At 36.5% G+C, this 27,055-nt stretch overlaps 1 protein-coding gene and 2 pseudogenes across 1 annotated transcript in view; 1 reads left to right on the top strand and 2 right to left on the bottom strand.

Moving 5' to 3' along the window:
• Window positions 1–27,055, bottom strand: part of HTR2C (5-hydroxytryptamine receptor 2C) — a 99,574-nt gene that overhangs the window by 22,636 nt on the left and 49,883 nt on the right. The window lies entirely within an intron of this gene.
• LOC136142718 (mitogen-activated protein kinase 6 pseudogene) lies at window positions 18,810–21,032 on the top strand (annotated as a pseudogene).
• LOC136142917 (ferritin light chain pseudogene) lies at window positions 23,461–23,984 on the bottom strand (annotated as a pseudogene).

Here is a 27,055-nt window from a genome sequence, read left to right as displayed (position 1 = left end):
TGATTACTGATGCAATGTCTTTACTTGTTATAAAGTCTAATCAGAGTCTTTATTTCTTCTTGAGTCACTTTAAAAAACAATTAATTTATTTAATTTATTTATTTTGGCTGTGTTGGGTCTTCATTGCTGTGCACAGGCTTTCTCTAGTTGCAGCGAGTGGGGGCTACTCTTTGTTGTGGAGCATGGGCTCTAGGCACACGAACTTCAGTAGTTGTGGCATGCAGGCTCAGTAATTGTGGCTCATGGGCTCTAGAGCACAGGCTCAGTAGTTGTGGCGCATGGGTTTAGCTGCTCCGCAGCATGTGGGGACTTCCCAGATCAGGGCTCGAACCCGAGTCCCCTGTATTGGCAGGTGGATTCTTAACCACTGTGCCACCAGGGAAGTCCCTTGAGTCACTTTTAGTAGCTTGCATGCTTTTAGGAATTTGTCATTTGTCCATTTTATTTAGGTTATGTGGTTTGTTGGAGTACAATTGTTCATTTATTCTTTTATAATCCTTTTAATTTCTGTAAGGTCAGTAATAATGCCCTTCCCCGCTTTCATTTTTTTTTTTTTTTTTTTTATGCGTTACGCGGGCCTCTCACTGTTGTGGCCTCTCCCGTTGCGGAGGACAGGCTCCGGACGCGCAGGCTCAGCGGCCATGGCTCACGGGCCCAGCCGCTCCGCGGCATGTGGGATCTTCCCAGACCGGGGCACGAACCCGTGTCCCCTGCATCGGCAGGCGGACTCTCAACCACTGCGCCACCAGGGAAGCCCCGCTTTCATTTTTAATTTTAGAAATTTGTGTCTTCTCTCTCTTTTTTTCTTAGTATTTCTAGCTAAAGGTTTATCAACTTTGTTGACTTTATTGTGCCTTAAATCTCAATTTCTCCATTTTTTGAAGGATAGTTTAGAGTTTTGCCATATGCAGGATCCTTGGTTGACAGAATTGTTGTTGTTGCTGTTGCTGTTGAGCACTTTATTTATTTATTTTTGTTTATTTATTTATTTTTTCCAATTTATTTATTTTTGGCTGTGCTGGGTCTTCTTTGCTGCATGCGGGCTTTCTCTAGTTGTGGTGTGTGGGCTTCTCATTGTGGTGGCTTCTCTTGTTGCAGAGCATGGGCTCTAGGCACGCAGGCTCAGTAGTTGTGGCTCTTGGGCTCTAGAGCACAGGCTCAGTAGTTGGGGTGCACGGGCTTAGTTGCTCTGCGGCATGTGGGATATTCCCGGGCCAGTGCTCAAACCCATGTCCCCTGCATTGGCAGGCAGATTCTTAACCACTGTGCCACCAGGAAAGCCCCTGTTGAGCACTTTAAATATGTCATCCCACTGCCTTCTGACCTCCATGGTTTCTGAAGAAAATTCATTATTAATTTTTTAAAGATCCTTTGTAATTTTGACCATAATGTCTTGGTGTGGATCTTTTGGAGTAATATATGCTTAGCATTCATTGAGCTTAGTAAACTTGATAGTATCTTGTTTCTCTCAGGTGCTGTTCATTTTTCTTCATTTTTTTCTCTTTCTTCTCCTCAAACTGGATAATCTAAATTGACCTATCTCCAAGTTCCTTAATTCTTCCTTCTTTCTGCTCAAGTCTGCAGTTGAATTGGTCTAGTAAATTTTTAATTGAATTTTTGTACTTTTCATCCTCCAAATTTCTATTTGATTTCTTTTTATAATTTATATCCCTTTATTGCTATTCTTGATTTGTTGAGACAAATTCTGGTTTCCTTTAGTTCTTTGTCCATGGTTTCCTTTGGCTATCTGAGCATTTTTGAGAGAGTTGATTTAAAGTCTTTGTCTAGTAAGTCTAATGCCTAGGCTTCCTCAGGATCATTTTCTATTAATTTTTTTTTCCTGTGAATGGGCCATACTTTCTAGTTTCTTTGCATTCCTCTTACCTTTGATGAAACTTGAATATTTTGAATTTTATAATTTGGCAACTCAGGAAATTTGATTTTGCCCCGGACATGTATGGTTCAGAGGTTAGCTAGAGATTTAAGCCAAGTTTATGGTTCCCCAGAGAAGAATCTATGGTTCCCTCTATCTCTACCCTTTCCTATATGCTCCCTCAACTTTCAGCTTTGAGATTTCCTCAAACTCTGTCCTCAGTTTCTTTGGGCTACAATAACTGCAGATTTTTGAGGTTTAGGCACTTGACCTGACATAGACTGCATCTTCCTCTTTGACTGTAAGTCATGAAATTTGGAAACTCAACCAGTGCTGTTCTCTTCTTCCAAGTCTTGAGACCCTCCAGAATCATTTTGTTTTAGGTTTTTCTCCAGTACCTTTAGATAGTTGTTTTTGTATTATTTTTAGAGTTAATAGAGTTAATAGTTTTTATCTGCAGAGGTGTAACTAACAACCATTGGAATTCAAGGAGCACAACAAAGAAATCAAATACATTATTAAAAATTTTTCTAAACAAAAATGTTTATGAATGTCCATTTCTGTTCATCATTATCTTGTAATCTCCTCAGATTGTATCCACCTAGAAGTTGATGGTGTTGAGGGTTTGGGTATTCTCGAACTGTTTGCCGTTCAAAAATTATTTTTCAAATACACAAGTATTACCTCACTGCCATTATGTGGAAAATTTTGTTGCCATAACCACTGGAATATAAGATGCATTGGGTCAATATTGTTATCTGTTTTATTTTTCTACTGTTTTATTCATAATGCTTAGGTCAATGCATGGCACAAAGTAGGCACTAAATAAATATTTGTTAAATGTATAAAAGAATACATCCCTCTCAACAGATCATAACCTCACTCTAAACCCAACTTCACCATATGCCAATATATAGCATCATGAGGATACATATCCACTCTGCAAAGTCAATACACTATCTGGTCATTTTTCAGCAGTTGCATATTTAATAATGGCAAAAATGGCAATAGCTATTGTACAGTACCTGTCATATACCAAGCACAGTGTTAGGTACTTCATTTTTAGTTATATTCCATACAACACAAAAAATTCTGTAGTGTCAGTTCTGTTATCCTACAGTGTGAGGAAAATGTGTCTCAAAGTTTCAGACTTGTTCAAGTCTACAGTGTGAGTAAAGAATTTTGCTCCAAGTCTGACACTTTTTCCTGAACACTAAGGTACCTCCTATCACCATACACTATTTCTTATTGAATAATAAATTCAATTGCTTTTATAATAGAGGACAATATTCCTTGTACAGGGTTTTCAAGAAATCTACTTCCAAACATACAAGATGTACAATTATGGCTGATCACAATTATCCCCTAAGATTCTTATTAAATATATTCCTTCCTGGATTTCACTACAGACCTGTTAATTCAAAATATTTAGAATTTAGTTTTCATATTTGTCTTGTTAAGAAGACAAATGGATTTTTCAAGTTGTCTCAATGGAATTAAAGTGTACTTTCTTTAGATAAATTTATGTGATCAGGCACATTCCAGACAAGAAATATGTGAAAAGTTTTGTGGAAGTTGCATAGCAAAAAGGCCATATAGCATAATTTCCATGGGGGAGGTCAATTAGTTGAATGAGATTAAATCTTGTTTTCAGAGGTAAAAATTGTGTAGTGTTTCATAAGACATTTTCCTACATTCAGTCATTCTTTTATTCATTCACAGGTTACGTCAGCCTTAGTAACTCCAAAAATCACAGGCATCCCCACCAATATTGACAATAATGGCAAAAACTGAATAATAGACACTGTAAAATTTCAGTTCATTTGTGCAAATGAAAAAATACAAGGGCTTTATTTCTATGAAATAATGGAGACAAGCTTTGCCTTGCACAAAGTAGGCACTCAAAAAATATTTGTTAAGTGTATAAAGGAATAACCCCACCCTGAAAATTATAATTCCATCACAGAAAAAATAATTTTCCAATATTCTGATAATATAATTAAGGAATGTGGAAATGTTGGACTGTAAAGCCATCCTAAAGCTAGAATGGAAATAAAGAAGTTATAATTGATGTCTTTTTTTTTTTTTTTTTTTTTTTGCGGTATGCGGGCCTCTCACTGTTGTGGCCTCTCCCATTGCGGAGCACAGGCTCCGGATCGCAGGCTCAGCGGCCATGGCTCACGAGCCCAGCCGCTCCGCGGCACGTGGGATCTTCCCGGATCGGGGCACGAACCCGTGTCCCCTGCGTCGGCAGGCGGACTCTCAACCACTGCGCCACCAGGGAAGCCCAATTGATGTCTTTAAGTTAACATATATGAAAAGATGAATAACCACAAAAAAGTTTTTAAAATTCTCTAATTCATTTCATAAAATAATACAGTGTCAATATCAAAACTTACAAAATACTGAAAGAATAATACTAGAGACAAATAGCAGTCATTGATATAGATTCAAAATTACAAACAAAATACTCACAAATAGAATCCAGCAAAGAGTAAAATGAAAAATATATTACATTAAAACAAAACTTATTCCAGGAATGCAATGGTAATTTAATATTATAAAAATCTACCAATATAATCCCTTATATTATCATCTGTAAAGAACTTTTATGATCTTTTAATAGATTTTTAAGAATAACTTGATAAAATACAGGAGCCATTCCTAACTAAAACTTTAATTATATAGAGATAAAGGGAATCCCCTTAAATTTGATAACTTACAAAAACCAACAGCAATTATTGTAATCAGTAATGCATTAAATACATTTCAATTACATTAAATTTTAAACTTGGACAGTACAGTCTTTACAAAGCCTTTGAAGCAGCTCCCATAACCATACTCAGTGAAGAAACGGTGGATGTTGTTGAAATTAACAGAAAGAGGACTTCTTGAATAAGACATAGAACTTATGAAAAGAACCAAATGAGGAGTTTAGAGCTGCAGAAAATAACAGGGAAAATACTCACCAGGTGGGCTCAATAGAAGAATGGATATGGTAGATGAAGAGTCATTAAAACCAAATGCAAATCAATAGAAATTATCCAAACTGAACAAGAATGAGAAAAAATTAAAAATAAATGAACATAGTAGGGACCTATGGGACATATGTATGCATCTAACATTTGTGCCATTGGAATCTGAGGAGAGGAGAGACTGATACAGACACAAACTATTTGAAGAAATAACTAAAATATTCCATATTTGATGAAAAATAAATTTACAGATTTAAGAAGTTCTGCAGAACCCAAATGGTTAAACTCAAATAAGATCATGCCTAGACACATAATAATCTGGTGAAAACAAAAGATAAAGAAAAAACTTTTTAAGCAGCTGAGAAAAATAACTCTTTCATCAGAGGCCAGAAGGCAGTATAATCACAATTCAGAATTTTATATCCAGTGAAAATACCTTCGAGAATGAATGTGAAAGAAAGAGATTTTCATAGGAGGGGAAACTAAGAGATTGGTTGCTAGGAGACTTTAAAAATTTTTAAGGAAGTTCTTCAGAAAGAAAGAAAACTTGTAAAAAAAAATACAAACAGCACATGCAGCTCAATATCAATAAAACAAACAACCCAATCAAAAAATGGGCACAAGACCTAAATAGACATTTCTCCAGGGAGACATACAGATGGCCAAGAAACTCATGAAAAGATGCTCAACATCACTAATTATTAGAGAAATGCAAATCAAAACTACACACAGGTCAGAATGGCCATCATCAAAATGTCTACACATAATAAATGCTGGAGAGGATGTGGAGAAAAGGGAACCCTCCCACACTGCTGGTGGGAATGTAAATTGGTACAACCACTATGGAGAACAATATGGAGGTTCCTCACAAAACTAAAAATGGAGCTACCATATGTTCCAGCAATCCCAATCTGGGGCACACCTGGAGAAAACGATAAATCAAAAAGATATGTGCACCCCTGAAGGCAGACAGCAGAAGCAAGAAGAACTACAATCCTGCAGCCTATGGAATGAAAACCACATTCACAGAAAGATAGACAAAATGAAAAGGCCGAAGACTATGTACGAGATGAAAGAACAAGATAAAACCCCAGAAAAACAACTAAATGAAATGGAGATAGGCAACCTTCCAAAAAAAGAATTCAGAATAATGATAGTGAAGATGATCCAGGACCTTGGAAAAAAGAATGGAGGCAAAGATCGAGAAATTCAAGAAATGTTTAACAAAGACCTAGAAGAATTAAAGAACAAACACCTAGAAGAATTAAAGAACAAACAACTAGAAGAATTAAAGAACAAACAAACAGAGGTGAACAATACAATAACTGAAATGAAAAATACACTAGAAGGAATCAATAGCAGAATAAATGAGGCAGAAGAACGGTTAAGTGACCTGGAAAACAGAATGCTGGTATTCACTTCCACAGAACAGAATAAAGAAAAAAGAAAAGAAATGAAGATAGCTTAAGAGACCTCTGGGACAATAAACCTACCAACATTCACATCATAGGGGTCCCAGAAGGAGAAGAGAGAGAGAAAGGACCTGAGAAAATATTTGAAGAGTTTACAGTTGAAAATTTCCCTAACATGGGAAAGGAAATAACCACCCAAGTCGAGGAAGCACAGAGAGTCCCAGGCAGGATAAACCCAAAGAGAAATATGCCAAGACACAAAGTAATCAAATTGACAAAAATAAAGACAAAGAAAAATTATTAAAAGCAACAAGGGAAAAACGACAAATAACGTATAAGGGAACTCCCATAAGGTTAATGCTGATTTCTCAGCAGAAGTGCTGCAAGCCAGAAGGGAGTGGCATGATATATGTAAAATTATGAAAGGGAAGAAACTACAACCAAGATTACTCTACCCAGCAAGGATCTCATTCAGATTCAACAGAGAAATCAAAAGCTTTACAGACAAGCAAAAGCTAAGAGAACTCAGCACCACCAAACCAGCTGTCCAACAAATGCTAAAGGAACTTCTCTAAGTGGGAAACACAAGAGAAGAAAAGGACTTACAAAAACAAACACAAAACAAGAAAATGGTAATAGGAATATACATATTAATAATTACCTTAAATGTGAATGGATTAAATGCTCCAATCAAAAGACACAGGTTTGCTGAATGGATACAAAAACAAGGCCCTAATATATGCTGTCTACAAGAGGCCCACTTCAGACCTACGGACACATACAGACTGAAAGTGAGGGGATGGAAAAAGATATTCCATGAAAATGGAAATCAAAAGAAAGCTGGAGTAGCAATACTCATATCAGACAAAACAGATTTTAAAATAAGGAATGTTACAAGAGACAAGGAAGGACATTACATAATGATCAAGGGATCAATCCAAGAAGAAGATATAGCAATTATAAATATATATGCACCCAGCATAGGAGCACCACAGTACATAAGGCTAATGCTAACAGCTATAAAAGAAGAAATCGACAGTAACACAATAATAGTGGGCAACTTGAACACCTCAATTACACCAATGGACAGATAATCCAGACAGAAAATTAATAAGGAAACACAAGCTTTATGACACAATAGACCAGATAGATTTAACTGATGTTTATAGGACATTCCATCCAAAAACAGCAGATTACACTTTCTTCTCAAGTGCACACAGAACATTCTCCAGGATAAATCACATCTTGGGTCACAAATCAAGCCTCAGTAAATTTAAGAAAATTGAAATCATATCAAGCATCTTTTCTGATCACAACGCTATGAGATTAGAAATAAATTACAGGGAAAAAAGTAAAAAAAACACACATGGAAGCTAAATAATACATTACTAAATACGCAAGAGATCACTGAAAAAGTCAAAGATGAAATCAGAAAATACCTAGAGACAAATGACAATGAAAACATGACGATCCAAAACCTATGGGATGCAGCAAAAACAGTTCTAAAAGGGAAGTTTATGGCAATAAAATCCTACCTCAAGAAACAAGAAAAATCTCAAATAAACAATCTAACCTTACACCAAAAGGAACTAGAGAAAGGAGAACAAACAAAACCCAAAATTAGTAGAAGGAAAGAAATCATAAAGATCAGAGTAGAAATAAATGAAATAGAAACAAAGAAAACAATAGCAAAGATCAATAAAACTCAAAGCTGGTTCTTTGAGAAGATAAACAAAATTGATAAACCTTTAGCCAGACTCATCAAGAAAAAGAGGGAGAGGACTCAAACCAGTAAAATTGGAAATGAAAAAGGAGAAGTTACAATGAACACCACAGAAATACAAAGCATCTTAAGAGTCTACTACAAGCAACTCTATGCCAAAAAAATGGACAACCTGGAAGAAATGGACAAATTCTTAGAAAGGTATAACCTCGAAGACTGAAACAGGAAGAAATAGAAAATATGATCAGACCAATTACAAGTAATGAAACTGAAACTGTGATTAAAATCTCCCAACAAACAAAAGTCCAGGACTAGATGGCTTCACAAGTGAATTCTATCAAACATTTAGAGAAGAGCTTACACCCATCGTTCTCAAGCTCTTCCAAAAAATTGCAGATGAAGAAACATTCCCAAACTCATTCTGCAAGGCCACCATCACCTTGACACTAAAACCAGACAAAGATACTGCAAAAAAAGAAAATTACACACCAATATCACTGATGAATATAGATGCAAAAGTCCTCAACATAATACTAGCAAACAGAATTCAAAAACACGTTAAGGGCTTCACTGGTGGCGCAGTGGTTGAGAGTCCGCCTGCCGATGCAGGGGACACAGGTTCATGCCCCGGTCCAGGAGGATCCCATGTGCCGCGGAGCGGCTGGGCCCATGAGCCATGGCCACTGAGCCTGAGCCTGTGAGTCCGGCACCTGTGCTCCACAACAGGAGAGACCACAACAGTGAGAGGCCCGCATACCGCAAAAAAAAAAAAAAAAATTAAAAAAAAAAAAAAACACATTAAAAGGATCATACACCATGATCAAGTGGGATTTATCCCAGGGATGCAAGGATTCTTCAATATACACAAATCAATCAATATGATACACCATATTAACAAATTGAAGAATAAAAACAATATGATCATCTCAATAGATGCAGAAAAAGCTTTTGACAAAATTCAACACCCATTAATGATAAAAACTCTCCAGAAAGTGGGCATAGAGGGACGCTTCATCAACATAATAAAGGCTATATATGACAAATCCACAACAAACATCATTCTCAATGGTGAAAAACTGAAAACATTTCCTCTAATATCAGGAGCAAGACAAGGATGTCCACTCTGGCCGCTATTATTCAACATAGTTCTGGAAGTCCTAGCCACGGCAATCAGAGAAGAAAAAGAAATAAAAGGAATACAAATTGGAAAAGAAGAAGTTAAACTGTCACTGTTTACAGGTGGTATCATACTATACATAGATAATCCGAAAGATGCCACCAGAAAACTACTAGAGCTAATCAATGAATTTGGTAACGTTGCAGGATACAAAATTAATGCACAGAAATCTCTTGCATCACTATACACTAGCAACGAAAGATAAGAAAGAGAAATTAAGGAAACAATCCCATTTACCAGTGCAACAAAAAGAATAAGATACCTAGGAATAAACCTACCTAAGGAGGTAAAAGACCTGTATGCAGAAAATTATAAGACACTGATGAAAGAAATCAAATATGACACAAAGAGATGGAGAGATATACCATGTTCTTGGATTGGAAGAATCAATATTGTGAAAATGACTGTACTACCCAAAGCGATCTACAGATTCAATGCAATCCCTATCAAAGAACCAATGGCATTTTTTATAGAACTAGAACAAAAACTCTTAAAATTTGTATGGAGACACAAAAGACCCCGAATAGCCAAAGCAATCTTGAGGCAAAAAAACAGAGCTGGCAGAATCAGACCTCCAGACTTTACAGTATACTACAAGTCTACAGTAATTAAGACAATATGGTACTGGCAGAAAAACAGAAATATAGATCAATGGAACAGGATAGAAAGCCCAGAGATAAACCCACACATCTATGGTCAACTAATATATGACAAAGGAGGCAAGGATATCCAATGGAGAAAAGACAGTCTCTTCAGTAACTGGTGCTGGGAAAATTGGACAGGTACATGTAAAGAATGAAGTTAGCACACTCCCTAACACCATACACAAAAATAAACTCAAAATGGATTAGAGACCTAAATGTAAGACTGGACACTATAAAACTCTTAGAGGAAAACATAGGAAGAACACTCTTTGATGTAAATCACAGCAAGATCTTTTTTGACCCACCTCCTAGAGTAATGGAAATAAAAACAAAAATAAACAAATGGGACCTAATGAAACTTAAAAGCTTTTGCATAGCAAAGGAAACTATAAACAAGACGAAAAGACAACCCTCAGCTGCTGATGAGGGTGTGGAGAAAAGGGAACCCTCTTACACTGTTGGTAGGAATGTAAATTGATACAGCCACTATGGAGAACAGTATGGAGGTTCCTTAAAAAACTAAAATAGAATTACCATATGACCCCACAATCCCACTACTGGGCATATACCCAGAGAAAACCATATATCAAAAAGACACCTGCACCCCAGTGTTCACTGCAGCACTATTTACAGTAGCTAGGTCATGGAAGTAACCTAAATGCCCATCGACGGATGGATAAAGATGATGTGGTACATATATACAATGGAATATTACTTAGCCATAAAAAGGAATGAAATTGGGTCATTTGTAGAGACGTGTATGGACCTAGAGACTGTCATACAGAGTGAAGTAAGTCAGAAAGGCAAAAACAAATATTGTGTATTAACGCATGTATGTGGAATATAGAAAAATGGTACAGATGAACTGGTTTGCAAGGCAGAAATAGAAACACAGATGTAGAGAAGAAACTTATGGATACCAAGGGGGGAAGGGGGATGGGATGAATTGGGAGATTGGGACTGACATATATACACTACTATGAATAAAATAGATTACTGATAAGAACCTACTGTATAGCACAGGGAACTCTACTCAGTGGTCTGGGGTGACCTTAATGGGAAGGAAATCTAAAAAAGAGGGGATATGTGTATACGTATAACTGATTTACTTTGCTGTACAGTAGAAACTAACACAACATTGTAAAGCAACTATACTCCAATAAAAATTAATAAAAAATGAAGGTTCCTGATTTTAAAAAAAAGAATAAGTGAGGAACAACAGAAATGGTAAACAATCTGGGAAAATATAATAATTTTTTTTCTTTTCTTAAATCTTTAAAATATATGTGACTGTCAAAAAGGAAAATTATAAAATCATCTGAAGGTTCTCAATGTATATAGATGTACTCCATATTGCAATTAAAACAAAAAGGGGGAGCGCCAAGGGGACGATATGGTTGTAAGTTTTTTATATTCACTTGAAGTGAATAAAGTACTAATTATAAGGAAATTTTGACAGATTAGGTATGTATATTTCAATCTAAGAGGAAATCACTAAAAAATTGTACAGAGAAATATAGTAAAACTTCAACAGATCAATAAAAATGGAATACTAAAATGAAATGTAGAACCCACCAAATAATTCAGAAATAGAAAAAAAGGAATGAAAAAGTGAAGGGATAAATAGAAAATAATAAAATAGCAGACATAATTACAAACAAATTAATAATTGCATTAAATGTAAATGGTATAAGGTGTAATTTGTATCAATTTAAAGAGATAGCCATGTTGGATTAAAAAGAAGAACAATAATACCATATGCTGTCTATAAGAAACCTACAAGTTTAAATACAATGTGGATAGATATATAGTAAGAGAATGGAAAGAGGCAAACTATGCAAACACTAATCAAAGAATGCTGGAGTTGCTATATTAATATTAGACAAAATAAATTTCAGATCAAAGAATATTACTAGGGATAACAGAAACCATTTTATAGTGATAAAAATGTCAATTCCTCAAGGGAATATAACCATAGTGAACATTTATGCACCTAATAACAGAGATTCAAATTTCATGAAGCAAAAAAAAAAAGAAAACAAAAGTACAATCACTATATATATGTATATATATATATGTATACATATACATATATATATATACACACACACACACACACATATATATATGTACAATGGACCATTGCTTCATCTTTAAAATAATGAAATTAAGATACATGCTACAACATGGAGGAACCTTGAAGACATTATTCTTAGTGAAATAAGCCAGACACAGAATGATGACTCCACTTATATAAGGTTTGTAAAATAGTCAAATTCACAGAGACAGAAAGCAGAATGGTAGTTACCAGGAGCTGGGGGAAGGGAGCAAGAGGAGTTATTGTTTAATGGGTACAGAGTTTCAGTTTGGAATGATAAATTCTGGAAATGGATAGTGGTAATGGCTTCACAGCAGTGTGAATATACTTAATGTTACTGAACTGTATGCTTAAAAATGGTTAAAATGATGAATTTTATGATATGTATCTTTTACCAAAAAAAGGAAATAGCACTTTTCCAGCCACCTTAGAAGCCCTTCCATGTGCTCTGACCCAGTTGTAAACCCTTCTCCCCCCCAAATTAACCACAGTCCTGACATTTACAGTAACCAGTAACTTAACATTTCTTTATAGCTCTATCCATAAAGTGTGCATTCCCTAGGGGAAAAAAAGTACAATCATAATTATACTTTGAGATTTCAACATCTTTTCCTCAGTAATTAACATAACAAGTAGATAGAAAATTACCAATGATATGAACAGCACTAACAACAAACTACAACAAATTGGCATTTACAAAACACTCTACCCAACAATAGGAGTATACACATTCTTTTCAAGAGCTCATGGAAATTGATTGGGAAACAACACATCCTGAGTCATAAATTAAATCTTAAGGAATTAAAATAATTGATATCATATAATGTATATTCTCTGACCATAACAGAATTAACCTAAAAATCAGTAACAAAAAGATATCTTGAAAAAGTCAAAGCATCTGGCAATTAACACAGGTCTACACAATCCATGTTTCAAAAAGGAAGATAAATTAACTTAGAAAATAATTTGAACTAAATGAAAATTAAAACATCAAAATTTGTGTGACAGTGTTAAAGCAGTACTCAGAGGGAAATTACTAACATTAATGGTTTATTTTAGAAAAGAAAAAATATCTCAGATCCATGATAAGCTTCAATATTAAATGGACAAAGAAGGGTAAAAATTAAATCCAAAGTATCATAAGAAAGGAGGTAATAAATACAAAAGCAGAAATCAATGAAATTGAGGAAAGACAATAACAGACAAAATTCAATGAAATGAAATGTTGGTTATTTGAAAAGATTGATAAAATTGATAAACTTCCAAACAGACTGAGGGAGAAAAATAAAACTAGAAGACACAAATTATCATTATCAGTGATGAAAGAAGGAATATCTCTGTAGACTCCATAGACAGGTATAAGGGAATTATAATTATAAACAATGGTTGGCCCATAAATTTTGTGGGATTTTGGGGTCCTTAGACATGAAATCACAAATTTCCTGAACCATGAACCGAGGCCAGAATTTCAGTGGAGAGTGTGCTGCTGAGAATAAAATAAAATAAAATAAAATAAAATAAAATTAAATTAAAAGGATACAAGAGCTCTGAATCCCCAAACCTGAGTCAGCCTTTTCCTTAGTCTAACATTGGCCCACTTGCACTCTTTGAAGACTGCCAAAGCCAGGGCAGTTTACTGGAAACTTAACCCAGGTTTGAATGCATAGTGAATAAAGCCTTTTTAGAACTCCAAAGTCTTTTGAGATGGCCAGGTTAATGTGGACCTTAATTAAAGTCTGGAAAACTCAATGGCATCCTAGGCTGTCACTCAGGTTGATGCTATTGACAGAATTGATTATCAGCAGCATCTCCTATAGATCAGTAATTTTCATATACAGGTCCATAGTGAAATTTTCAGTCTATGGAGAAAATTGAGAAGGTAAGTATGACAGTGTATTTTTAATAAAGCTATATTTATTCCATTTAAATATATTTTAGTTAAATAAATTAGTTCAATAAATATATGGACTTATTTTTATTCTGAGATTATCTTCTCTAGAGAATCCAGAAGTAGAAGAGTCTAGCCCATAAAATTCAGTAAAGCTGGATTTTGCTTTACTATTTTATTCCTTATCCTATGTTTTTGAAGGGCTCAGCCCTGTTCTTGATGTTTCCTATCACCTTGCCTTTGATGGAGTCTCCTGGATATCATTGGATACTGCATCTTACATCAATTATTTCTTCTAAATGCTTTCGGGGAATGCCACTAACTTTCTCCCTTGGAATCACACCCACTCCCTTGCAACTTGATTCTTCCCCGATACTAGACTGTGTTTGCACCCACTTGAACTTGATTTAGAATTACTGGATCTTCTCTGGGCCACTGCACCCAAATCTCCTGCTTCTGAAGTTGAGACATTTAAAAAAGTATTACCTTGACACTCAGACCTGAAATTCTGGGATGCTTTTTAGGCTATAACCTTTGCTTCTCTCTGCAGTAGGAATTAAATTCTCTCTCCCTCTATCTACTCTGTCTCTGAGCACCCTAAGTAAATATGTCCAACTACTAAACTCACCTACCTTGGTGTAGTGCTGAGAGGAGGAGGTGCAATTCTGGAGGCATTACCTGTATGGCTAGTGGAGTTGCTGGGAACTCTGCAGGTTCTTCATCTGGCTACTATTGTTCAATAATTTCCTACTGGCCCTGAGCTTACAGATCCACTCATACACCCACTGTCTCTCATGAGCCAAGGTCATAGAAAACAGTACTCTATCCTCTAATGAAGATTTGTCAGAATGCCTTTCTAGTCATGTAGCTCAGCATTTGTACTTCCTTGACACGTAGATTTTATGGTTCTTCAGTGAGGCAGAGTGGTGTTTCTGGTATACGTCCTGATGATGTGGGCGGTCTGGTATGTCTCGACGATGTGGGCGGGGAGATGGGACATCCTACATATGCAACCAGCCAGCCCCCTCTTAGTATAAAATAGGGATTTCCTGGCAGCACTATGCAGGATGTTCAACCTCCCCACCCATGTGACTGTTAACTGCTGCATCATGAAGTTCCTTCCAGTTTCTGTCAAAGGGCTTGTCGCTTGATGTGTCTTTGTGTGAACCATTTCAGGGAGACCTCTTCCAAGCTGGTCTTCTGTTCCCGATGAACTGGCTGTGATTACTAATGGCCTACATGATCTAGAAGCCTGGTAACTAATAACCCACCTCTTACTCAAACTTAAACCCCATATCTCTAACAATATACTTTTCCATCAACTTAAATAAAAAGAGAAAATTCTCTTGACATAGATGCCAAGATTGGATTACAAACACTCTCCAGTTCCACTTCCAATTTTGTCGACCCTTACTAAATAAATACATAAACCTCTAAATTATATAAGCCACTCTAAATAATATAAACACAGACTTCTTATATTACAGTAGAGGCAATTCTATTGCTAGAAGAACCTAGATGGGCTGCATACATTTATCCCAGTTATCCCAGGTTATCCCAGTTGAAATTAACCATCTTATATGTATCACAAGTTATTTGCCAAAAACATAGGTCTAGAAGCATCATCCTGAGACTCGCTGCTCTGTGGCTATGCAGTCTGACTACCACATCCTGAAATAAATAAGAAACTTAGCTAAAGACAGATTCTGTCGGCCTCGTTCTTTCAGCTGAATAAATTTTGCATTATGTACTTTCCTATCTCAAGCCTCTCAGCTCTGAGAACTTTTCTACCTGTAAAAATTCGTGAACCTGAAGTTCCACCAGGACCAGACACCTGAAAGGCTCAATATGATGTATAATACCTTTTTTAATAACACCCTGGATTTGTTTCCCTGAAACAGTCCCACAACCCATCCACCCTGAAGCTTTCCTTATGATTTGCCATTGAGCTAGTTCCTTTCAAGTTGGCTTCAAGTCTTTCCCTATGGGAATATGGCAATGATTTCCATGTCTCTGTTTATATTTTCTCCAGAGAATGGAAGACTCAGCAATTTTATGGATCTTGGGTGGGAAAGGGAGAAGGACAAAGAAGAAATGATCAGTGTTTTCCTGGTGCTTTCTACCTAACCAAGTATACATTAATGAAAAATTCTGCTATTTGTAGTATGTGGCTCTACCCTAGCACAGTAGTGCGGGAAAAAGAAAAGATAGAGGTAAGAGAATAAGATATTATTGTGGCTTTAAATTTATGCCTCTAGATTTTTTGGTTTTGGTTTCATTTTAATACATTAAGCACACCCATAATCTGGTACTTTATATTCAAAAGAAAAAAAAAGCCTATTTGACTGTGTCATTTATGTAAGGTGATTGCTAACTCAACAGAAGAAAATATATTTTAAAAAAAGTATCTCTGGGCTTCCCTGGTGGTGCAGTGGTTGAGAGTCCGCCTGCCAATGCAGGGGACACGGGTTTGTGCCCCGGTACGGGAAGATCCCACATGCCGCGGAGCGGCTGGGCCCATGAGCCATGGCCGCTGAGGCTGTGCGTCCGGAGCCTGTGCTCCGCAATGGGAGAGGCCACAACAGTGAGAGGCCCGCGTACCAAAAAAAAAAAAAAAAAAAAAAAAATCTGGTATTCATAATTTATCAAGTCTTGATGATACTAGCAGGATTAAATTTTGGTAATTCTCCTAGGTACTTGAATGATAAATATGATGACCACCCCATTATTCTAATGTTCACTAAAGACCAAAGTAAACCTAAAATGTTCTTTTGAATAATGCTTTTTTATAATAATCCTTTAAATCTCTAATAACATATTCATAAATACTAAAATGCACATTTTATTAAAGATTAGTATTCAAGTAATGAATAACTTATCCCTGACTGAACAATTTATCATTTGAAATTTTTGGATCAATGTTTCTAAATTTTTGGTGGCTACTAGTTAATTTACTATTTGGGAGGATACATTTTCTACAATATATTTAAACTAAAGATATAGGACAAAACCTGTAAAATCAATTTACTTTTTTTTTTTTAAAGAAGATGTTGGGGGTAAGAGTTTATTAATTTATATATTTATTTTTGCTGTGTTGGGTCTTCGTTTCTGTGCAAGGGCTTTCTCTAGTTGTGGCATGTGGGGGCCACTGTTCATCGTGGTGCACGGGCCTCTCACTATCGCGGCCTCTCTTGTTGCGGAGCACAGTCTCCAGACGCTCAGGCTCAGTAGTTGTGGCTCACGGGCCCAGTTGCTCCACGGCATGTGGAATTCTCCCAGAGCAGGCCTCGAACCCGTGTCCCTTGCACTGGCAGGTGGATTCTCAACCACTGCGCCACCAGGGAAGCCCCTCAATTTACTTTTATCTTAAATTTATATACTAATATTTACTAAAAATCTAGTCAAGTCTAAATTAATAGCTACTGATACTAGTGTCAACAACATGCTGCCAGGTATCAGGCAGATTTCTTAAAGCACTGAGCAGCAATCATGATTTTAGAACACTCAAAGTAGCTACGTCAAAGAGACACCATCTACAGCCTTAATTAGAGCACCCTAGTAACTGCTGTTTGTGAATTTGTAACCCATACCCATATCTGCTTTCTTTAGTTAGTGATCTTTTTGATTACTTGCAGTAAATACCCAAGGCTTAAAAATATTCAATACATCTCCAAGTGAACTCCAGGTATTAACCTTGAATGCCCCCATGACCTCCCTTCTGTTACATCATAGGTTGAAACCAATACTTATTCACTGCCTTTCATATGCCCAATTTCAAACATCCCCACATCCTAAGTTTCAGTAAAGCTTTTTGGTTTTTGTTTATTCCCTGTTCAAACAGTTTACTCTGCCGAATGAGAATAGATTAAAAGTTACTGTGGGGCTTCCCTGGTGGTGCAGTGGTTGAGAGTCCGCCTGCTGATGCAGGGGACATGGGTTTGTGCCCCGGTCCAGGAAGATCCCACATGCCGCGGAACGGCTGGGCCCGTGAGCCATGGCCGCTGAGCCTGCGCGTCCGGAGCCTGTGTTCCGCAACGGGAGAGGCCACAACAGTGAGAGGCCCACGTACCGGAAAAAAAAAAAAAAGTTACTGTGAAATTTTAATTAACAGAAAACGGAAACTCCTTCTAAAGCTTCTTAAAGGGGAAAGGAAAGCAATATTGACATAGAACTTCATAGCTAAAAACAAACTATATTTTACATATATATGACTTATAAAGTTGTGGTTTACAATTAAAATATTGCCATTTTAAAAATTTCCCTAAAACTTTCACAAATTTGCTTTAAAATAACACAAAACCGCGCCTCGGAGACGCCACCGCCAGCACAGCCGGAGACCTGAGCCGACACTGGGGGCTGTCCGTGGGCCCCGCATTCCCTCGATGAATCGTAGAAGTCCCGTTGTATCAGAGTAAGATGGACGGTAGGTTTGATTGTGATTGTTGTGGTGAGCTGGAGCCACCTGGTCACTAACGAAAGACATTTTGTTAACCAACCGCCCCCAGAGCTTCCTGTTGAAATATACAGCAACAAAGGAAGAAAAGAAGCAAAACGGAAATAGTGCTTGCCAGCACCTTAGAATGATGCTGCTCAGGACCAGTCCAACACTGACTGTATCTGCACTGCGAGGAGAATGTTCATAGAAGCCTGTTGTGTGCATATTTATTCACATTTTTGTCAAATGTTAAATCCTTCAGCACAGTAAATCTGAGTGTCACTTCATTCCGTTTGAGTTTCTTGAGTGTTTTCTTTAAATGTCTGCAGAGTTACTGCCCCTTTCTTCACCTATGAGTACTGCAATCTTTTTAATTCTCAGTATGAGTAGAGCTTTTTGAGCTTCAAATCTAAGGGGAACTCAACAGGCCTGGTTGGCATATGCAATGAAACCACCTTGCTGTGGAAGCAAAATTATTATTTTTTCTACCTTTTTGAAAGATCTTTCTTTTTGATGCCAATTTTCTTCCTTATTTACACAAGTTCAACAATTTGAAAGGAAGAGGCAATAGTAAGGGTTTCAAAATGGCAGAGAAATTTAAAAGTCTCATGAAATCTGGGCTCTAGTTATATGGACTTAAAACCATTGGGTTGTGGAGGCAATGGCTTGGTTTTTTTCTGCTGTAGACAATGACTGTGACAAAAGAGTAGCCATCAAGAAAATTGTCCTTACTGATCCCCAGAGTGTCAAACATGCTCTACGTGAAATCAAAATTCTTAGACTTGACCATGATAACATTGTGAAGGTGTTTGAAATTCTTGGTCCTAGTGGAAGCCCGTTAACAGATGATGTGGGCTCTCTTACCAAACTGAACAGTGTTTACATTGTTCAGGAGTACATGGAGGCAGACTTGGCTAATGTGCTGGAGCAGGGCCCGTTACTGGAAGAGCATGCCAGGCTTTTCATGTATCAGCTGCTACGTGGGCTCAAATATATTCACTCAGCAAATGTACTGCACAGAGATCTGAAACCAGCTAATCTTTTCATTAATACTGAAGACTTGGTGCTGAAGATAGGTGACTTTGGTCTTGCATGGATAATGGATCCCTATTATTCCCATTAAGGTCATCTTTCTGAAGGACTGGTTCCTAAATGGTACAGATCCCCACCTCTTTTACTTTCTCCTAATACTTATACTAAAGCCATTGACGTGGGCTGCAGGCTGCATCTTTGCTGAAATGCTGCCTGGTAAAACCCTCTTTGCAGGTGCCCATGAACTTGAACAGACGCAGCTGATTTTAGAGTCTATTCCTATTGTACATGAGGAAGATTGACAGGAGCTTCTCAGCGTAATTCCAGTTTACATTAGAAATGACATGACTGAGCCACACAAACCCTTAACTCAGCTGCTCCCCGGAATCAGTCGAGAAGCACTGGATTTCCTGGAACAAATTTTGACATTTAGCCCCATGGATCGGTTGACAGCAGAAGAAGTGCTTTCTCATCCTTACATGAGTATTTATTCTTTTCCAATGGATGAGCCAATTTCAGGTCATCCTTTTCATATTAAAGATGAAGTTGATGATATTTTGCTTATGGATGAAACTCATAGTCACATTTATAACTGGAAAAGGTACCATGATTGTCGATTTTCAGAGCATGATTGGCCTATACATAACAACTTTGATATTGATGAAGTTCAGCTTGACCCAAGAGCTCTGTCTGATGTCACTGATGAAGAAGTACAAGTTGATCTCGAAAATATTTGGATGGAGATAGTGAAAAGTATTTGGAGGATCCTGCTTTTGAGACCAATTACTCTACTGAGCCTTGTTGGCAATACCCAGATCATCATGAAAACAGATACTGGTAACTACGAAACGAGGTCATCATCATACTTAGATAACTTAGTTTGGAGAGAGAGTGAAGTTAATCATTACTATGAACCCACACTTATTGGAAAGAACAAAGCAAAGAAAAATCTGATAAGAAAGGCAAGTCAAAATGTGAAAGGAATGGATTGGTTAAAGTCCAATAACGTCACAGCAACTTGCTGAAAAAGAAAGGGAAAAGAATCAGGGATTTGATTTTGATTCCTTTATTGCAGGAACTATTCAACTTAGTTCACAACATGAGCCTACTGCTGTTGATGACAAATTAAATGACTTGAATAGCTCAGTGTCCCAACTAGAATTGAAAAGTTTGATATCAAAGTCAGTAAGCCGAGAAAAACAGGAAAAAAGAATGGCCAATTTGGCTCAGAAGGCTTGTACCAGTCTTCTTGGGATAGCCAGTTTGTGGGTGATGGGGAGGACTGTTTTCTCATAAGTCAGTTTTGTTGTGAGGTAAGGAAGGATGAGCAAATTGAAAAGGAAAACACTTACCCCAGTTACCTGGACAAGTTCTTTAGCAAGGAAGAAGATATTGAAATGCTAGAAACTGAGCCGGTAGAGGATGGGAAGCTTGAGGAGAGAGGAAGTGAGGAAGGATTTCTGAACAACAGTGGGGAGTTCCTCTTTAACAAGCAACTTGAATCCATAGGCATCCCACAGTTTCACAGTCCAGCCGGGTCACCACTTAAATCAATGCAGGCCACATTAACACCTCCTGCTATGAAATCTTCCCCTCAGATTCCTCATAAAACATACAGCAGCATTCTGAAACATCTGAACTACAACACTCAGCAGGCATTTCTTTTTGTATTCTTCATGAAGTGTGTTTTGTCTTTGTTATTACTAGTGTTTAAGTCATTTTCTTACTTGAATCAGATGGTGTCATTTAGAAAGCATTTTTTTCTTGGTTTTTAAAATCCAGACTTTTTTTCTACATGTGAGATAGTTTTCATTTTAACTGGCATGTCATTTGCACACAAAAATAAAGAATAGAGCAAAATAACGCAATGCCGGAGGAGACAAAAGAAATGCACTAAGACAAGTAAAAAACATTCTCTCATAGAACAATGATCTGTTTTACAGGAAACAAAAATCTTGCCTTGAAATTTACACAGTGAGACTGTACATAATTGCATGGAAATATCTATTTTTTTCTTAAAATATTTTTCATTCTTGAGTATTTTCAAGTTTTTCCTACTGTACACATTTCTTAAAAGCACATGATACCAGCAGCAACTGAAAATGAATGACGAATTTGGTACACATGTGTTATCTACCTCAAGGTAACAGAAGTATGTGGCAAAACATATACTACCCATAGTGCTTCACAATATGCACTTCTATTTAGCCAGCGTTTATTGCAGTAAACTATTCTTAATAAGATTCACTCACCGTTTATAAATGTTCTGGTATTCATTCTTTATAGTGAAGTGTTACTACATCACATCTTATTTATTTTAGCAAATCACTATATTTTCTGTATTTAATTCTAAAAAGTTAACTTAGTTTTTGAAATTTATTTGCAAATACACTTTTTCCATTTGGCACTATGGTTTGTTGTCTACTTAGCTGAATATATGTCAGCTTATCCTAAGGCTGTCCATGTACTTAATTTACTTAAGTATTCATTTTAAGTAAAGCGCTCACTGTGTATAGGAATTTGTATTTTGGAGGTACTTGATCTATCTACACAGAAAAATTAGGAATTACTTTATTATAAAATGCTCCTAGAAGTCTTAATTGTGTTTATTTAAAAAGAAAACTGTAATGTTAGACATGTGTGCATGGAAGTAATTAAGGTACATAATTATTGTAGTTTAAAAGTTTACATGATAAGACATATTTTGTTTCTACTGTATGTTTTTACTGAATGACCTATTCCCCATCCCAAGGCAAGCATGAATAAAATTAGGTTAAATGTAAAAATAAACAAAACAAAAAACCCCACAAAACCAGTGACAATATGTTTCAGGAGCCAAGTATTGAAGTAACTACTACATTGTATAATAGGCATGTTCTTTTCAGAGTAATACATTACTCAAATTACTAGTATGAATTGTTAATATGGTAGAAATATATTGAAATGAATTTTAGGAGAATTGGTATATTTTATTAATTTATGGATTTATTCTCTTCCTTGTTCCAAAATAAGTTTAAGGTGTTTTACTGATGTGGCATTGATTTATGTATTTAATAAATATTAAGTTTTTAATATATAGTAGGTAGATGGAGATAATGATACAGAAGGCAAACATTATACTTGTTCTCATGATTTTATAGTATAGTGAGAAATATTATAAGATAAAAAACTAATTAAATAAATTAACTGGACAAAAGAAAAGCACACATGGAGTAGAAGGGCATTTTATTTTTTTTCACATGCAGCAATTAAGAGAGAAGAAAGCCAATGGAAAAACAAAACAAAACCAAAAAACAAACAAGGAAAAACTTGGGATTTTCAAACGGCATCTTAAACCAGAGAATGGCAAACATTTTCTGTAAAGGGCTAAGTAATATATATTTTAGTCTTCGCAGCTACTCAACTCTACTTTTGTAGGTTGAAAGCAGCCATAGGCGATCCTTGAAAGAATGGGTGTGACTGTATTCCGAGAAAACTTTATTTATCAATATCAGTAGTCAGCAGGATTTGGCACATGGATGTAGTTAGCCAACACCTGACCTCAAGGGCTAGGAAGGGGGAACTGAGGTGTGGTTGAGGATTGATGGAGATGATTCAGTATTTTTTTTTTTTTAGTAATACAACTTTATTCTTAAAATATCATTTTTTTTGTTTCAGAGCTAAATACTTTTTTGAATTTTATTTTATTTTTTTATACAGCAGGTTCTTATTAGTTATGTATTTTATACGTGTTAGTGTATATATGTCAATCCCAATCTCCCAATTCATCCCACCAACCCTCCCCGCCCGTCCAGCTTTCCCCCCTTGGTGTCCATACATTTGTTCTCTACATCTGTGTCTCTATTTCTGCCTTGCAAACCGGTTCATCTGTACCATTATTCTAGATTCCACATATCTGTTTTTATCACAAAAGGGGTTGGATTTTGTCAAATGCTTTTTTGAGTCTATTAAGGTAATCAGGTAGTGTTTTTCCCTTTATTCTGTTAATAAGGGGCATTATACTGATTGATTTTCACAGGTTGAACCAACTTTGCTTTTTTTTTTTTTTTTTTGCTGCCAAAAGCTTTATTGTTTCCATTTGGTCCAAGGCTTGGGAGAGGGCCCCAGGGCGGTTAAAAAGCCCTAGTGGCTGCAGAGACGGGCTTCAGGCAGAAGCCCTGACACCAGGGGGGCTCCTCAAAGGCCTCTGGGCTCTGGAGGCTCCTAGTTGGGCTTGAGGGTGAGCCTTTCAAAGAGATACTGGCCGAGCCCAGCCTGGGACCAGCCAGCCTGTGGAGGTTAGTCGGGTGGTCGCCATCTGCTTGATGAGTTTCAGCTGCTCCTGCAGGAAGCGGCTCTCCAGGAAGTCACAGGGGTGCGTGTCTGCGCGGGCAGAACCCATGGCCTGCGGGTCCGCAAGGGCCTGGCTCAGGTTCTTCTCTATGAGAATGGCGGCTTCCATAGCGTCCTGGGTTTTACCCCACTCATCTTGGGACGGCTTCTGCGCTCCTGGAGGAGGGCGCGGCTGCTGCACTGTTTTTGCATCTTCAAGAGACGTTGGGCACCCTCGTGCTTCTCCTTGGCCAATTCGCAGAAAAAGTGGCCCACGTTCTCCAGAGCCACATCCTCGCGGTGGAAATAGAAGCCCAGAGAGAGGTAGGTGTAGGAGGACCCAGATGCATGTCAACTGGGCGGTTGATGGCAGCCTCTACCTAAGTGGAATAATTCTGAGGAATCTGGGAGCTCATGGTTGATTGGTAATACGGAGTTAAGCTCAAAATATGGCGTTGGCTGGTCCTGAAAGCTGAGGGTGGCTGAGTGGCTGATTCCGAAAGTTGCGACTGGAAAAAAGGTTGGAGGGTGGTTGGAGGCTGGAGCAAGGGGCGTCCCTCGGTCTGTTTTGCCCCAACACTGTTGAAGCAAAAGACAGATCCACAGGACCGCCTGAGCGGCTTGCCCCAACTTTGCATTTCTGGGATAATACCCATTTTATTGGTGTCCAACCTTTTTCATATATTTGCTAGTATTTCGTTAAGGATGTTTGCATCTATATTCATACAGGATATTGATTTATATATTTTTTCCCTTATGCTATTTTTGTCTGGTTTTGGTATCAGGATATTATCAGTCTCATAAAAAGAGTAGGGAAGAATTCCTCTTTTTAAAAAAATTTTTGAAAAAGTTTTTTTTTTTTTTTTTTGAAAAAGTTTTTGAAGAATTGGTGTTAATTCTTCCAGGGAACCACCAGACATGTCAAATAATGACAGTTCTCTGGAAATGAGGCTCTGAAGGAGTGTGCTAACTCTGTTCCCTCTGGTAGGTATTGGGCTGCTAGTTTGCACTGAGATTGCAGGCTCTTGGTTTTCAAGGCTACCCTGGAGCCTGAGACGGGTAATGAAATAGGGCAAGTTAAAATGCTACAGAGACTGCTGCTCTTAGCAAAATTCAGTCACTTTTTTGAATAAACACTCCCTGGATTGCTTTGAGCTTTTAAGTAACTTCCAGAGTCCTGAATTAGTTGATTCTGACAATTTTTGTAAAATTTCTTGTTGCTTTTAAGGAAGAGAGAATTTTGGAAGGACTAAAGACTGATATCCACATATAATTTTTGTGTTATAAACACATCTTAAAATTGTATAATCTCACACAGTTTAGAAATTGTAGAAAAATTTGCACACTGAGATCATATTACTAATATACAGAATGGAAATGGTGATTTTGAACAGAAGTATGAATGAGAATATGGAAACATCATGTTCATATTCATTTCCCAGTATCTAGGGGATGCATTATACACTGTTCTTCTAAATAAACCTATAGGTATATTTTATAATATAGTATTTTAACACAATTGTTAAATATTTGAGACAAATGTTTTATGTCAGTCATTGCTTTATCTTATAATATTGCTTATGTTTGTTTCTTGCTGCAATTATTTTATCCCAGTCTACTTTACGTTTTTTAAAAAAATTTATTGGAGTATAGTTGATTTACAATGTGTTAGTTTCAAATGTACAGCAAAGTGATTCAGTTATACATATATCCATTCTTTTTCATATTCTTTTCTCATATAGGTTATCACAGAATATTGAGTATAGTTCCCTGTGCTATACAGTAGCTCCTTGTTGCTTATCTATCTTATATAGTGGTGTGTGTATGTTAATCCCAAGCTCCTGATTTATCCCCCCCCCACGATGTTTCCCTTTTGGTAACCATAAGTTTGTTTTTCATATCTGTAAGTCTGTTTCTCTTTTGTAAATAAGTTCATTTGTATCATTTTAAAAATTAGATTCCATATATGATTGATATATATCTGTCATTCTCTGTCTGACTTCACTTAATATGATAATCTCTAGGTCTATCTATGTTGCTGCAAATGGCATTATTCTGTTCTTTTTTTATGGCTGAGGAATATTCAATTGTGTATATATATATATATATATATACCACACCTTTATCCGTTCCTCTGGCAAAGGACATTTAGTTTGCTACCATGTCTTGGCTATTGTAAATAGTGCTTCAGTGAACATTGGGGTGCATGTATCTTTTCAATTTATGGTTTCTCCGGATATCTGCCCAGGATTGGGATTGCTGGGTCATATGGTAGTTCTATTTTTAGTTTTTAAAGGAACCTCCATACTGTTATCCCTAGTGGTTGTACCAATTTACATTCCTAGCAACAGTGTAAGAGGGTTCCCTTTTCTCCACACCCTCTCCAGCATTTATTGTTTGTAGTCTTTTTGATGATAGCCATTCTGACCAGTGTGAGGTGATACCTGATTGTAGTTTTGATTTGCATTTCTCTGATAATTAGTTATGTTCTACTTTACATTTTAAAAAAATGTTTCCATAGTCAGAAATGTTATATTTTTATGTAGCCAAATCTCTCAGTCTTCTCATTTGTGTAATCACCTATGGTTTCTTCGTCTTAGATGTTAGGTAAATATCCAATAGTTGGCTAAATATCCTTTTCAATTTCTTCTTGTGTTTACTTGGATAGGTTTTAAATAGTCAACTTTTTAATCTTCCTAGAATTTATTTTCGTGTGTGAAATGAGGCAAGAGTCTAAATTTATCTAACATGTTTTCTTTTATCATTGATTTTGATGTCTCATCTATCATAAATAGTATGACCTATTGCTGTACTTTTAACTTTTTAAAAAATGTTTTTATATGTTTAATCCTACATCCACACATTGTTATTATACTGGCTGTTGACTTAGAATATATTAAGAAATGACTTTTCTATTTCCGTCTTTGAAAAATGTTTATTAGAAATATGCATTGAAGTTTATTAAATGATTTTCAGGCTCTACCAGGATTAATTATAGTTTATTGTGTTTAACCTATCACAATGCCATATTTATATATTTCATAATATGTTTAAAGATCCTTAAATTCATTAGATAAAAAGAAACTAGCATTAGTTAGGTATATATTTTTTTCCAGGAAACTTTACAGATTATATCATTTATGCATCACAATAAACTCATAAATTAGTTACAGATCAAAGCCCAAAACCCCTGAGGTTTGGTGATATTAACACTGAAAGTGATGCAGTTGATAATTTGGATTTGAATATACATATTAAAAGCCATGACTTCACCCTGTTAATTCAATTTGTATTGTGTTTCATTGAAAATTTTTCTATGTTAATAACTAGGGATTCACTGTATAATGGAGAGACAAACATGTAAACAAAAATTTCACTACAGTGAGTTAAGTGCCATGACAGAGGTAGTACACATGATATTCTGGAAATACTGAGTATGATAAACTTAACTCTCCCCAGGTTTATAAGATAAGTCTTCTCAGAGAAA

This window comes from Phocoena phocoena, chromosome X (assembly GCF_963924675.1).
Source record: "Phocoena phocoena chromosome X, mPhoPho1.1, whole genome shotgun sequence".
Classification (NCBI taxonomy): Eukaryota; Metazoa; Chordata; class Mammalia; order Artiodactyla; family Phocoenidae; genus Phocoena; species Phocoena phocoena.
Note: the sequence above shows the minus strand (reverse complement) of the source record. Positions and strands in the feature narration are given on the sequence as shown.